General features: G+C 38.2%; 1 protein-coding gene across 5 annotated transcripts in view; it reads left to right on the plus strand.

The window, feature by feature from the left end:
* The window catches only part of HECTD1 (HECT domain E3 ubiquitin protein ligase 1), a 91,635-nt gene that overhangs the window by 11,152 nt on the left and 68,350 nt on the right, over positions 1 to 12,133 (plus strand). The window lies entirely within an intron of this gene.

Below are 12,133 nucleotides of genomic sequence, written 5' to 3' on the forward strand. Positions count from 1 at the left end.
TAGTTATCGATTTATCTATTTAGCTTCATTTCTCTCCATTTTTGCTTCATGTATTTTGAAGCCCTGTTAGATGTCTTAAGATTGTTAAGTTTTCTTGTTAAAGCGGCCCTTCTATCGTTATGTAATGTCCCTATTTATCTCTGATAATTTTCCTTGTTCTGAAGTGTACTTTGACATAAATACAGCTACCCCAGCTTTTCTTTTTTCTTTTTTTTTTGCGGTATGCGGGCCTCTCACTGTTGTGGCCTCTCCTGTTGCGGAGCACAGGTTCCAGACACGCAGGCTTAGCGGCCATGGCTCACGGGCCTAGCTGCTCCGCGGCATGCGGGATCTTCCCAGACCGGGGCACGAACCCGTGTCCCCTTCATCGGCAGGTGGACTCTCAACCACTGCGCCACCAGGGAAGCCCCCAGCTTTTCTTTTGATAGTGTTTGTTTGCTATATCTTTTTCCACTTTTTTGTTTTAACCCATCTGTAGCGTGAGTTTCTTGTGGACAGTATGCAGTTGGCTGTGTTTTTTAATCCAGCCTGACAATCTTTGTTTCTAATTGGTGAGTTTAGACCACTTACATTTAATGTAGTTTTTGGTATGTTTACATATGTGTCTAACATTTTATTTGGCTTTTTTGTTGTTCTGTTTCTTTTTTTGTGTCTTTGTTTTTTCTTTCCTGCCTTTTGAATTACTTGAATATTTTTGTAGCATTCTATTTTAATTTACCTATAGTTTTTTTTGACTCTGTCTCTTTGTATTTTTTAGTGTTTGCTTTAGGGATTGCAGTTAACTCAGAGTTAACGTTTAACCATTTAAAGTGAAATGATGAAGGCTTACAACTATGTAGATTCCTTTATCCCTGTGTTACAGTTGTCATATGTATTGTCTACATATGTTGAAAACCTCAAGAGACAATGTTGTAATTTTTGCTTTCAGCAGTTTAATGGGGGAAAATAATCTATTATATTTACCCAGATATTTGTCATTTCTGTTGTTCTTCTTTCATTCCTGAAGTTCCATGTATCTCTCTGGTGTCATTTCCTTTCATCTTGAAGAACTTTCTGTAGCATTTCTTTTAGGAGAAGTCTTTTGGTGGTGAGTTCTCTTAGTTTTCCTTCATCTGAGAATGTCTTTATTTTACTTTCATGCTGTGAAGATATTTTTGCTGGATATAGAATTGTGTAGTGCCAGTTCTTTTCAGCATTTTAAAGATGTTGTTCCACTATCTTCTGGCTTTTATGGTTTCTGATGAGAAATCTGCATTCATTCTAATCTTTGTTTCTTTGTGTTGTTTTTCTTCTTTCTGCTTTCAAGATCTTTTTTTCTCTACCTTTGATTTTTTGCAGTTTGATTATGATTTGTCTGTACATGGTTGTCTTTGAATTTGTCTTATTTCAGGTTTAATGAGCTTCTTAAATCTGTATGTCTCTCACCAAATACAGAAAGTTCCTTCAAATCTGTATTCTGTACCAATTTTTTTCTCATTCTGGGACTCCAGTGGCACAAATGTTACTTTTTGATATGCTCCCTCATATCCCTAAGAATCTGTTCCCCTTTTTCCCCCCAGTTTTTTTCCCTGTGTTCTTCAGACTGGATAATTTTTGTCGATCTGTTTTCAGATTCACAGACTCTTTATCTGTCATCTTCATTCTGCTCTTGAGCCCATCCAGTGAAGTATTCTTTTCCCCACAAACTGTTTTTTCATTTCTAAAATTTTCATTTGATTCCTTTCATACTTTGTATTTTTCTGTTGAAGACTTCTGTTTCCAATCATTTCAAGAATGTTCACATTCAGGAATGTTCGTGGAGTATAGTTATAATAGCTGATTTAGAGTCCTCTCTGATAATTTTAACAACTAGGTTGTCTCAGGCTTATATGTGTTGACTGTCTTCTTTCTTGAATTGGATAGATCATATTGTATTGATTTTTTGTGTGTTTCAGGTTGTTTTGGATTTTATCCAAGACATTTGGAATATTATATTGTGAGACTCTGGGTTTTATAAGAACCCTCTGGAGAATGTTGATTTTGTTGTTTTCTTTTGCATGCAGTCAACCTGGTTAAATTTAGACTGCAAGCTCTGTCCTGCTCTCTGTGGGTGGTGGTTCCAATGTCAGTGGTTTCAAAGCCTTTGTTATGGTGTTTGGGTCTACTTTGTGCATGTGTCACTCAGAGTTTAGTCTGGGACTTGCTTGGGTGGTGGATTACGTCATAGTGCAGTTGTCAAAGTGTTTGCTATTGTTTTTTATCTTTGTCTTCCATATATTCAGAGGTGGGCTCAGAACTTGTGTCAGGGATCATTTTTCTAGCTCCTTTTTCTCTGAGATTTCCCCCACAATTTTCAGTTACCAGGAACCCTTTTTACTAGTGTTCTAGCTAGAAAACTGGGGATCTCTTGAAGTTTTAACCACATTTCCCCCACTCCCCACCCATTCTTCAACCCCCTTGTGCTGTCATATACTTTCTGGGACTGGGACTGCCCCCAGTGTGAAAGTAGTAAGAGAAAAGACAGAAAAAAAAATAGCATGATTCCTTTCATGCTCTTTTGGCTATAGGGACTCCTTTTCTTAGTTCCCAGTTCTCCCAGGGCCTTAGATGCTTGTGCCACTGTGCATGTATCACTCAGAGTTTTGTTTGGGGCTTTCACCTGGGTCTGGCCTTGAGGCCAGACTGGGAGGAAGATACCCCAGGAATTTCTCTTCATACCCTCTGGCTCACAGAGGCCCCTTTTCTTGGGCCTCTCAGAGTTCTTTTGTACCCCCCTGCTACGTGGTTTCAGGAGTTGGCCTGTCCAGGGATCAAAGCTGGAAAAGAAAGGAAAGGAAAAAAGCCCTTGAAACTCACTTCCAACGTGGGTCATTATGTTTTGACTTCCTTCCCCAATCCATCTGCTGTTGTCTAGCTTACTTCGGTTAACAGATTTTAAGTTTATTTTGGGGAGTTATGAAATAGGTTTGTTTCAGAAATTTAGAAAAGTCAGAAATCTAGAGAATGAAAATTATAATTGCACCATCTAGAAATAAGCCATTTTAACTTTTTGCTCTAGTTTCTTTGCATATTTTTATGTGATAAACACCAAAATGGATATATTTTTCCCTTTTTCTTTCTTTAATTTCTTTATTTATTTTCGGCTGTGTTGGGTCTTCATTGCTGTGTGTGGGCTTTCTCTAGTTGTGGCAAGCGGGACTACTCTTTGCTGTGGTGCACGGGCTTCTCATTGCAGTGGCTTCTCTTGTTGCAGAGCACGGGCTCTAGGCGTGTGGGCTTCAGTAGTTGTATCACGCGGGCTCAGTAGTTGTGTCACATGGGCTTAGTTGCTCCACGGCATGTGGAATCTTCCCGGACCAGGGCTCAAACCTGTGTCCCCAGCATTGGCAGGTGATTCTTAACTACTGCACCACCAGGGAAGTCCCCCTTTTCTTTATGTATTTGTATCATTAGTTCTTAGTAAACAGCTTTTAAAAACCTGCATAATCTGCCATATGGATGCGTCATATGCTTAATTATACCCTTGTTATTAGATATATAGGTTATGCAACAGTGAGCATCTTTGTACATGCATTTTTGCCTGATGGTATGTTTTTTTGAACTGCTGACTTCAAAATTACATGTAAGAGGAAACCAAAGTTTGCTTATCTGTTTGGATTAATAATATTTAATTGTTTTTAGAAGTCTGACAAAATATGTTCATATATAATTACCTTCTCATGAGTAATTTCAAAGTGGAACTGCTATTGGTAGCAGACCTTGTGGTTTTTGATTGTTTTGAACTTTACAGTTGATTGCAGGAGAATCTAATTGAAGATAATGTTACAAGTTTTTATTCCCTGGAGGAATGAATGAGTAGGTTAGTGAATTTCTTTTTAATAAATTTATTTATTTATGTATTTATTTATTTTGGGCTGCGTTGGGTCGTCATTGCTGCACGTGGGCGTTCTTTAGTTGCGTTGAGCGGGGGTTGCTCTTCGTTTTGGTGTGCAGGCTTCTCATGGCGGTGGCTTCTCGTTGCGGAGCACGGTCTCTAGGTGCGTGGGCTTCAGTGGTTGTGGCTCATTGGCTCTAGAACGCAGGCTCAGTAGTTGTGGCGCACGGGCTTAGTTGCTCCGCGGCATGTGGGATCTTCCCGGACCAGGGCTCCAACCCATGTCCCCTGCATTGGCAGGCAGGTTCTTAACCACTGCACCACCAGGGAAGCCCCTGAATTTTATCTTTTAAGAGAAATCGGAATGGAAATTTTATGTTTATTTATTTTATTTATTTTTGGCTGCGTTGGGTCTTTGTTGCTGCATGCGAGCTTTCTCTAGTTGCAGTGAGTGGGGGCTACTCTTCGTTGCAGTGCACGGGCTTCTCATTGCAGTGGCTTCTCTTGTTGTGGAGCATGGGCTCTAGGCACGTGGGCTTCAGTAGTTGTGGCTCGCGGGCTCTGAGTGCAGGCTCAGTAGTTGTGGTACACGGGCTTATCTGCTCCGCAGCGTGTGGGATCTTCCTGGACCAGGGCTCAAACCCGTGTCCTCTGCATTGGCAGGCAGACTCTCAACCACTGTTCCAGCAGGGAAGTCCCCCAGAATGGAATTTTTAAAATAATGTTAATATATTCCCAGTTTGGTAGTGTAATTAATTAATTTATTTTGTATCTGCCTTAAGTACATGTTCATACAGAAATAAAGTCTGTATTGGAAATACAGAAATAAAATGTGAGTGTTGAATTTGGGGGGGAGTTATTTATAACTTCTGCTGTTCTAATCAGAGATTTTGTATATCCTGAAAGTATTGGTCTATGTATATGTATATGTATACATCTTTAGATTATTTTTGTTTTCTTGGTGGAGGTTTGAATATTCTGTGTTTCATTTTTAAAGTTTATTAAATTCTCTCACAGCCAGCCAAATTTTATGAAATAAAGTTTTTAAAAAATATTTATCAATTTAGCACAAATGTAAAGGTAATATCATTTTTAGTGGCCTAGGAGTGGGGTAATAGGTACTCTAAAATGCTTCTGATGGGAGTATACAGTGGTATAGCCTCTTTAGAAGTCAGTTCGATAATATCTGTCAAACCAAAAAATGTACTCACAGAAATACTTCTGAAGGGACTTCCCTGGTGGTGCAGTGGTTAAGGATCCGCCTGCCAATGCAGGGGACACAGGTTCGAGCCCTGCTCCGGGAAGATCCCGCATGCTGCAGAGCAACTAAGCCTGTGCGCCACAACTACTGAGCTTGTGCTCTAGAGCCCGCGAGTCACAACTATTGAGCCCACGTGCCACAACTACTGAAGCCCGCGCGCCTAGAGCCCCTGCTCCGCAACGAAGAGAAGCCACCAAAATGAGAAGCCCGTGCACTGCAACAAAGAGTAGCCCCCGCTTGCCGCAACTAGAGAAAGCCCACACACAGCAGTGAAGACCCAATGCAGCCAAATAAATTAAATTTAAAGAAAGAAAGAAAGAAAGAAAGAAAAGAAATACTCAAAATCTTTCCTTCATAAATACTGGTACAGATGTGCAAAGATATACTCCCAATATTGTTCACTGAAGGACTGCTTCAAGTAGTAAAAAAACTGGAAACCATCTAAATGGTTAACAGTGCATGGCTATTCATTATATTGGCTATTATGTAGACATTAGAAAGATTGAACTAGACCTATTCATATTAATGTGGGAAGGTGGTCACAACATATTGATTAAAGAAACGAGCAAGTTATAGGATGGTATTTGTAGTGTGATCCTACTTGTAAATAGCAAAAGCTTGATGACCAGGCACTGGAATCATCTGATGACTTGTTCTCTCACATGCACTTGAATACTGGCTTTTAGTTGCATTTGTTAGAACATCTACTGGCCTTGCCATGTGGCTAATTGAGCTTCCTTACAGCATGGTGGTTGTGTTCTAAGAGCAAGAGTCCTAAGAGAATCCAGTAGAATTGAGTTAATGTTAGAAGTCACAAAGTGATAACTTCCACTGTAATCATAAACCTGCCTGGAAACATAAACCCTCTCAGTAGAAAGAATATCAAAGTCACCTTGTAAAAAAGAATTTATGGATATGTGGGATGGGAAATAATGTGGATATCGTTGGAAAATACAATCTGCCACAGTATATAATTCTTCAAGCCTCCATCCTTTGCATATACTCTTCTCCTTACTTAGAAGACAGGAGCTTGTCTGCTTGGCAAACTTCTACCCTATGGTTTATGGAGCATCTTTTATGTGCTAAACACTATATTTTATATACTTTATCCCAGGTTCTTGCAATAACTCTTCAAGGCAGAGAATACCTTGATTTAACTCAAACTTCTTCCTTTTTTTTGTGAGGTCTTCCTTTCCCCAAATCCCCTGAGCTGAGCTTTCCGTCTCACACCTTTTTTTTTTAATTGAAGTATAGTTGATGTGCAATATTAAATAATTTATAAGTGTACAACATAGGGATTCACAATTTTAAAGGTTACACTCAATTTATAGTTACTATAAAATATTGGCTATATTCCCTGTGCTGTACATTATAGCCTTGTAGCTTATTTATGTTACACATCGTAGTTTGTACCTCTTAATCCCCTATCCCTATCTTGCCCCTTCCCCCTTCCTTCTCCCAACTGGTAACTACTAATTTGTTCTCTATATCTGTGAGTCTCTTTCTTTTTTGTTAGATTTACTAGTTTGTTTTATTTTTTAGATTCCACGTATAAGTGGTATAATACAGTATTTGTGTTTCTCTGACTTATTTCACTTAGCATAATACCCTGCAAGTCCATCCATGTTATTACAAATGGCAAAATTTCATTCTTTTCTTATGGTGAGTAGTATTCCATTGTGTGCGTGTGTGTGTGTGTGTGTGTGTGTGTGTGTGTATTACATGTTCTTTATCCTTTCTTCTCTTGATGGACACTTCAGTTGCTTCTGTATCTTGACAGTTGTAAATAATGCTGCTGTGAACATTGGGCCACATGTATCTTTTCAAATTACTTTTTTTGTTTTGCATATATACCCAGGTGTGGAAATTGCTGGGTTACATGGTAGTTCTATTTTTACATTTTTGAGAAACCTTTATACTGTTATCCACAGTGACTGCACCAATTTACATTCCTACCAACAATGTTCAAGGGTCCCTTTTTCTCCACATCCTCACCAACATTTGTTATTTGTGTTCTTTTTGATGATAGCCATTCTGACAGGTGTGAGGTGGTATCTCATTGTGGCTGACTAGCATTTCTCTGATGATTAATGATGTTGAGCGTCTTGTCATGTGCCTGTTGACCATCTACATGTCCTCTTTGGAAAAATGTCTATTCAGGTCTTCTGCTCATATTTTTAATCAGGTTGGAGTTTTGTTTTGTTTTTTTAATTATTTTTGGCTGCATTGTGTCTGCATTGCTGCCCATGGGCTTTCTCTAATTGCAGCGAGCAGGGGCTTCTCTTGCTGTGGAGCACGTGCTCTAGGCGTGCAGTCTTCAGTAGTTGCAGCATGCAGGCTTCTTTAGTTGTGGCTTTCTGGCTCTAAAGCACAGGCTCAGTAGTTGTGGCACTTGGGCTTAGTTGCTCCGAGGCATGTGGGATCTTCCCCAATCAGGGTCGAATCCATGTCCCCTGCATTAGCAGGCGGATTCTTAACCACTGTGCCACCAGGGAAGTCCCAGTCAGGTTGGTTTTTATTTGGATGTTGAGTTGTATGAGCTGTTTATATATTTTGGATATTAAACTCCCCCCAAAAAAACTTTTAATGAAACTCCTTCTTTCAGGTTTTTATTACAGCACTGATTATATTTATTTTTACTTAAATTATATTTCTCTCTATTAAACTGAATTTTTTGAAACTGGGATTATTTTCATGTATTCATTTATCAAATATTTGAGTGTCCACTAGATAACAAGTACTGGGCTTGGTTGTAGGAGAACAGAGATAGATAAGGTACAGACCTTGCTATCAAGTAGCTCATGTTGTCATGGATGAGACAGATAAATGGGAAAATATAGTTTGACAGAAGCTTCTGATAGATGGGTTTCACTGAATGTTCTGAAACCACCCAAGAGGAACGTAACTGAGAATGCGTGGTGAGGTTTGTCTAAGGCAGGCTTCCAAGAGGAGGTACTCTCTGACCTGAGTGTTCCTAACATTTTTTACATTTAATTTTAAAAGTTTCCTTGAAAAAGGAATACAAGTGAAAAAGAGGAGAAGGGGCTAAATGTTTCTTGCAGAGGGGACCTGTTCAAGGCCACGAGGATCTGGAAAGTCTAGTGAGAGATTCTAGTTGGAATTTAAGATATTAAACAGATTTAGGAGGTAGAACCATCAAGATTAGGTGTTGATTTTTGTATTTTAGAAACAGGAGTTTGGAAGAATTTTATGATTTTTACTTGAGTGGTTGGATGTCAGGTTAGAGAATAAATAGTATGGTTTTTGGTAGGGAAACTTTGTTTGGTTTTGGCAGGTTGTGTTTGATGGTTCCTGAAACATCTCTAGGTATGACAGATGAGTAAAGGAGGCAGTTGGGTCTGTAATTCTGGGCTTCAAGAGAGCAGTTTAGACTAGAGTCTAGATTTGGTGTTTTGCTTTCTATGGGAAATGAGAGATAAAAGTGGATTCACTTTTTTGTGTTGTGGGAAGGTGTGGGGCAGGGGAAGGAGACCTAATGGGGGTTGGTCTAGGATGAAGGCATGTGTGTGGAGGGGTGGAGACATATTAGTGAGGGGTTGGGCATGGGGGTGGAGAGGCAGATCAGTAGGGGAGCTGATGGAATTCTTTTTTGTTTGGTTTCTCTTTCCATAAGCAAAAAAGTTCTTACTTTTTCTTGGTATCATTCATTCAACAAATAAAACTTGAGTATCTTCCCATATGCAGAGAACCGTGTTGGGTGCTGTGTGAAATACATCTCTGTTCCTGAGGAGCTTACAGATTTTTAGGAGAGAGTTACAGTGGACAACAAAAAATGAAATATAAATATAAATTGTCAAAGTAAATTAAGACAAAAAACAGGAGTCCTGTTTTGAGTAGTTAGTAAAGGTAAGCCTGAAGCTGAAGAGGTAACATTTAGGCTGACAGAAGGATGACAAAGAACCGGCCATGGGAAGAGTAGGGGGAAAAGCATTTTAGGCAGAGGGATCAGCACACACATTAGCATCTTTATGTATCTTTATCTTTCTGTCAGTCTGTTGAAAACCATGAGTTCATACCAGTACCCCCAGTTCCAATCTAACACCACAGGGTTCATTCTAGTTTTCTCTTTTCTGTGTTTCCAACTCCAGTCCAGTGAGATATCTGGCTCCCTTTATCCTCAATATATTTATTCATTTGATCACTTCCCTTGTCTGTGTCAGTTGCCCATTACTGGGGCATTCCCCTGCATAGATGCCCTCTTTATGTTGCTCATGCTCTTACACCTTATTCCAGACTGATCTTCTCCCTCTAGAAATACTTTCCTCAACACTAGTGCTAAACCTATCTCTTAATGTGAATGTCTAAGTGGCTATTTCAGTAGTTCAGACAAGAGTTTGAAGTTAGCTTAGATTATGTTTGTAAAAGATGTGGAGAGAAGTGGACAGATTTACGATATATTTTAGAGGGAATATTGGTGGGATTTAACTAATGGATTGGATGTGTAATGTGAGGAAAATGGGGGGGAAAACTGAGGATGATTCTCAGGTTTCTGGGTTTCTGGATGGTTGTGATATTTACAAAGGCAGTGGTTTGGAGGTGGAGGCACATTTGTTTTGAATATGCTCATTTTACGATGCCTGTGATAATTCTAAATGGAGATAGTGATTTAGTTGGTCTGGGGTAGAGATAACATTTTGGGAGTTTTCATGGTATGTGGATGAGATTTATAGCTATGGTGTATGAACAAAGGGAATAGATGAGATGAGCTAGAGAAGAGAAGGGAGTTTAGGACTGAGGCTAGAATGGAAAACTAAGGGAGTCACTAAGCCAAGAGAAAATTGAAGAAAAGGTGTGAGATACTCATTGCAGACACTGGAAGAAATGTAGCAGAATTATTGGGCATTGTGTTTATTTAATATTGGTGATCACAGATTTATAATGAGTTTTCTTGATTATGTAAATTAGTTTTTTAGTTAATCTCTGTTGACATGGATACAGACCTGGGGAAGTTGTGGCTGTGGTTGTAGCCCAGGAGGAAGGGCAAGGAACGCGAGGGTCTTGTTCCTAGAAGATAGGCAAGTGCTTCCTGAATAGCCATGAAGCTCAAGTTGAATTTAAAGGCCCAGGTGAAGTATCTATCAACACAGGGTTTCTTTGAAAATGATTCTAGGAAATTGTTACTAACCAACAAGTGAAAAGACAGTTTTAAGGTCTTATAAATGTTTATATCACAGTGACTGTCTTAAAGCAGGTTATCCAGCAGAGTATGTTAAGCAACAACACTTGTTAGTAATTTGTTTTAGTTGCAATATGAACTTTCAAGTAATATAACTATAGTTCTTTCAATTATTCTGTACTTTTCAGAATTCATTAATTACTATCGATGTGTTTTTCTCTACTTTTTTTGCTCACTTTATAGTTAATTTGTATTGTTGAGATTTTTGTAAATTGCTTTGGTTCTAAATTGAAAAATTAGTGAATATGCCTAAAATACTTCTCATGGTTTTAAAAGTAACTCAAGAGCTAGAAAAACAAAAATTTTTTCCTGTCTAATAGCCAAAAGTTACAACAGATGTTTTGTACCATACCTTTAAAAAGTTCACAAAGCAGGTTTTCATTATACCTGACATAAAATAAGCTCTTTTAAAATATGTATGCAGGATATTTTTATTTTTCTCTTAGAAATAAAATTGATTACAGTTAACAGCTGAGAACCTATGTTTAGAACTTCTTTCTTTGTGGTTTTGTTTTTTTTTTTTCATTGGCCCCTTAGCCATACTTGTTCAGGAGATTCATCACATTTTAGGGAACACAGCAGGGATCATAGTTATTCCCCAAATAAGCAGATACCACATTTCCCCATGAATTATAGATAGTTATACTGAACATTTCTCTTAGATTTTGTGTTTTGATGTCCAGTTTTTGTACTGTATAAGATAGATGGATATTTTCTTATTTTTAATATAAATCATATGGTAGATCCATTCTTGTCATTTGATGTGAGGACTATCAACTTCAAAATTTTGTTCTTTTTTCAAAAGCTACTGTTTTCTAAGGCAAAAAACGTTATTTTTAAGAGTATGTTTTTCCTCAGTAGTATTAACACTTTTACAATCTTATCTCTTTGGTTTACTAACATATTGCCAATGTAGAGAGCAGCAAAAATGCTTTAAGATTCTGATATGCTAGTCAGTCTTCTGATCTTACCTGAGAACTATCAGACTATCTCCATAACCTAATCTTAAAGCATTTCCTCCTCAGAAAATTTATAGTGACTATGTGACCTAGGTTGCCAGTGATGCTGGCTAATAAAAACCACCTGTGTTTAATCGGTGACTGGTCAGTTACTGAATGCAAGAGGTCTTCTAAAATCTTTGATAATATTCCTGCCGCTGGACCCCTTAAGTGAACATCATTCAAGCAGATAATAAAGGTTAGAGTTACTTTGACGTTCATACATTACAGATATTTTTTAAAAGCTACTGAAGATATGTGCACACTAAAAATTGGAGGAAAAATAATTCCACCGAAACGTTGAGAGTCCAGCAAGCCCTCTGTATCCCTCCACGTATCCTCTGTATCTGTACCATTTAATATAAGGAACTTGAGCATCCACAGATTTTGGTATCCACAGGGGACCCTGAAATCTTTCCTCCTTGAACACCGAGGGATGACTGTAGTGCCTTTTGTGTTATCTGTAGCTCATTTGAAGTTTAGTCTGTGCAGATAAGTTAAAGTATTTGATGGCATATAACTGAGATCTCTACTAAATTAAATTATGCTCTTTTATAATTTAAGTGTTGATAAAATATTGATTAAAAAATGCAAAATGTTCTTTTGATAAAACTGTCATGCAGGTTTATATAGCAGGTATTAGCTATTCATAGGAGGGAAGGGGAGCTAACGTTAATTAGTTTAATATGGTGCCAAGGTACTGAGCTAAGTGTTTAATGTATATAATTTCATTTAATCTTCATAACATCCATATAAAGTAGATATTGTTTAGATACTATCTTTACTTTACAAATCAGGACCAGAAATGCTACATAGCTGTTGTT

This window comes from Leucopleurus acutus, assembly GCF_964270905.1.
Source record: "Leucopleurus acutus genome assembly, chromosome: 1".
NCBI classification, from domain to species: Eukaryota; Metazoa; Chordata; class Mammalia; order Artiodactyla; family Delphinidae; genus Leucopleurus; species Leucopleurus acutus.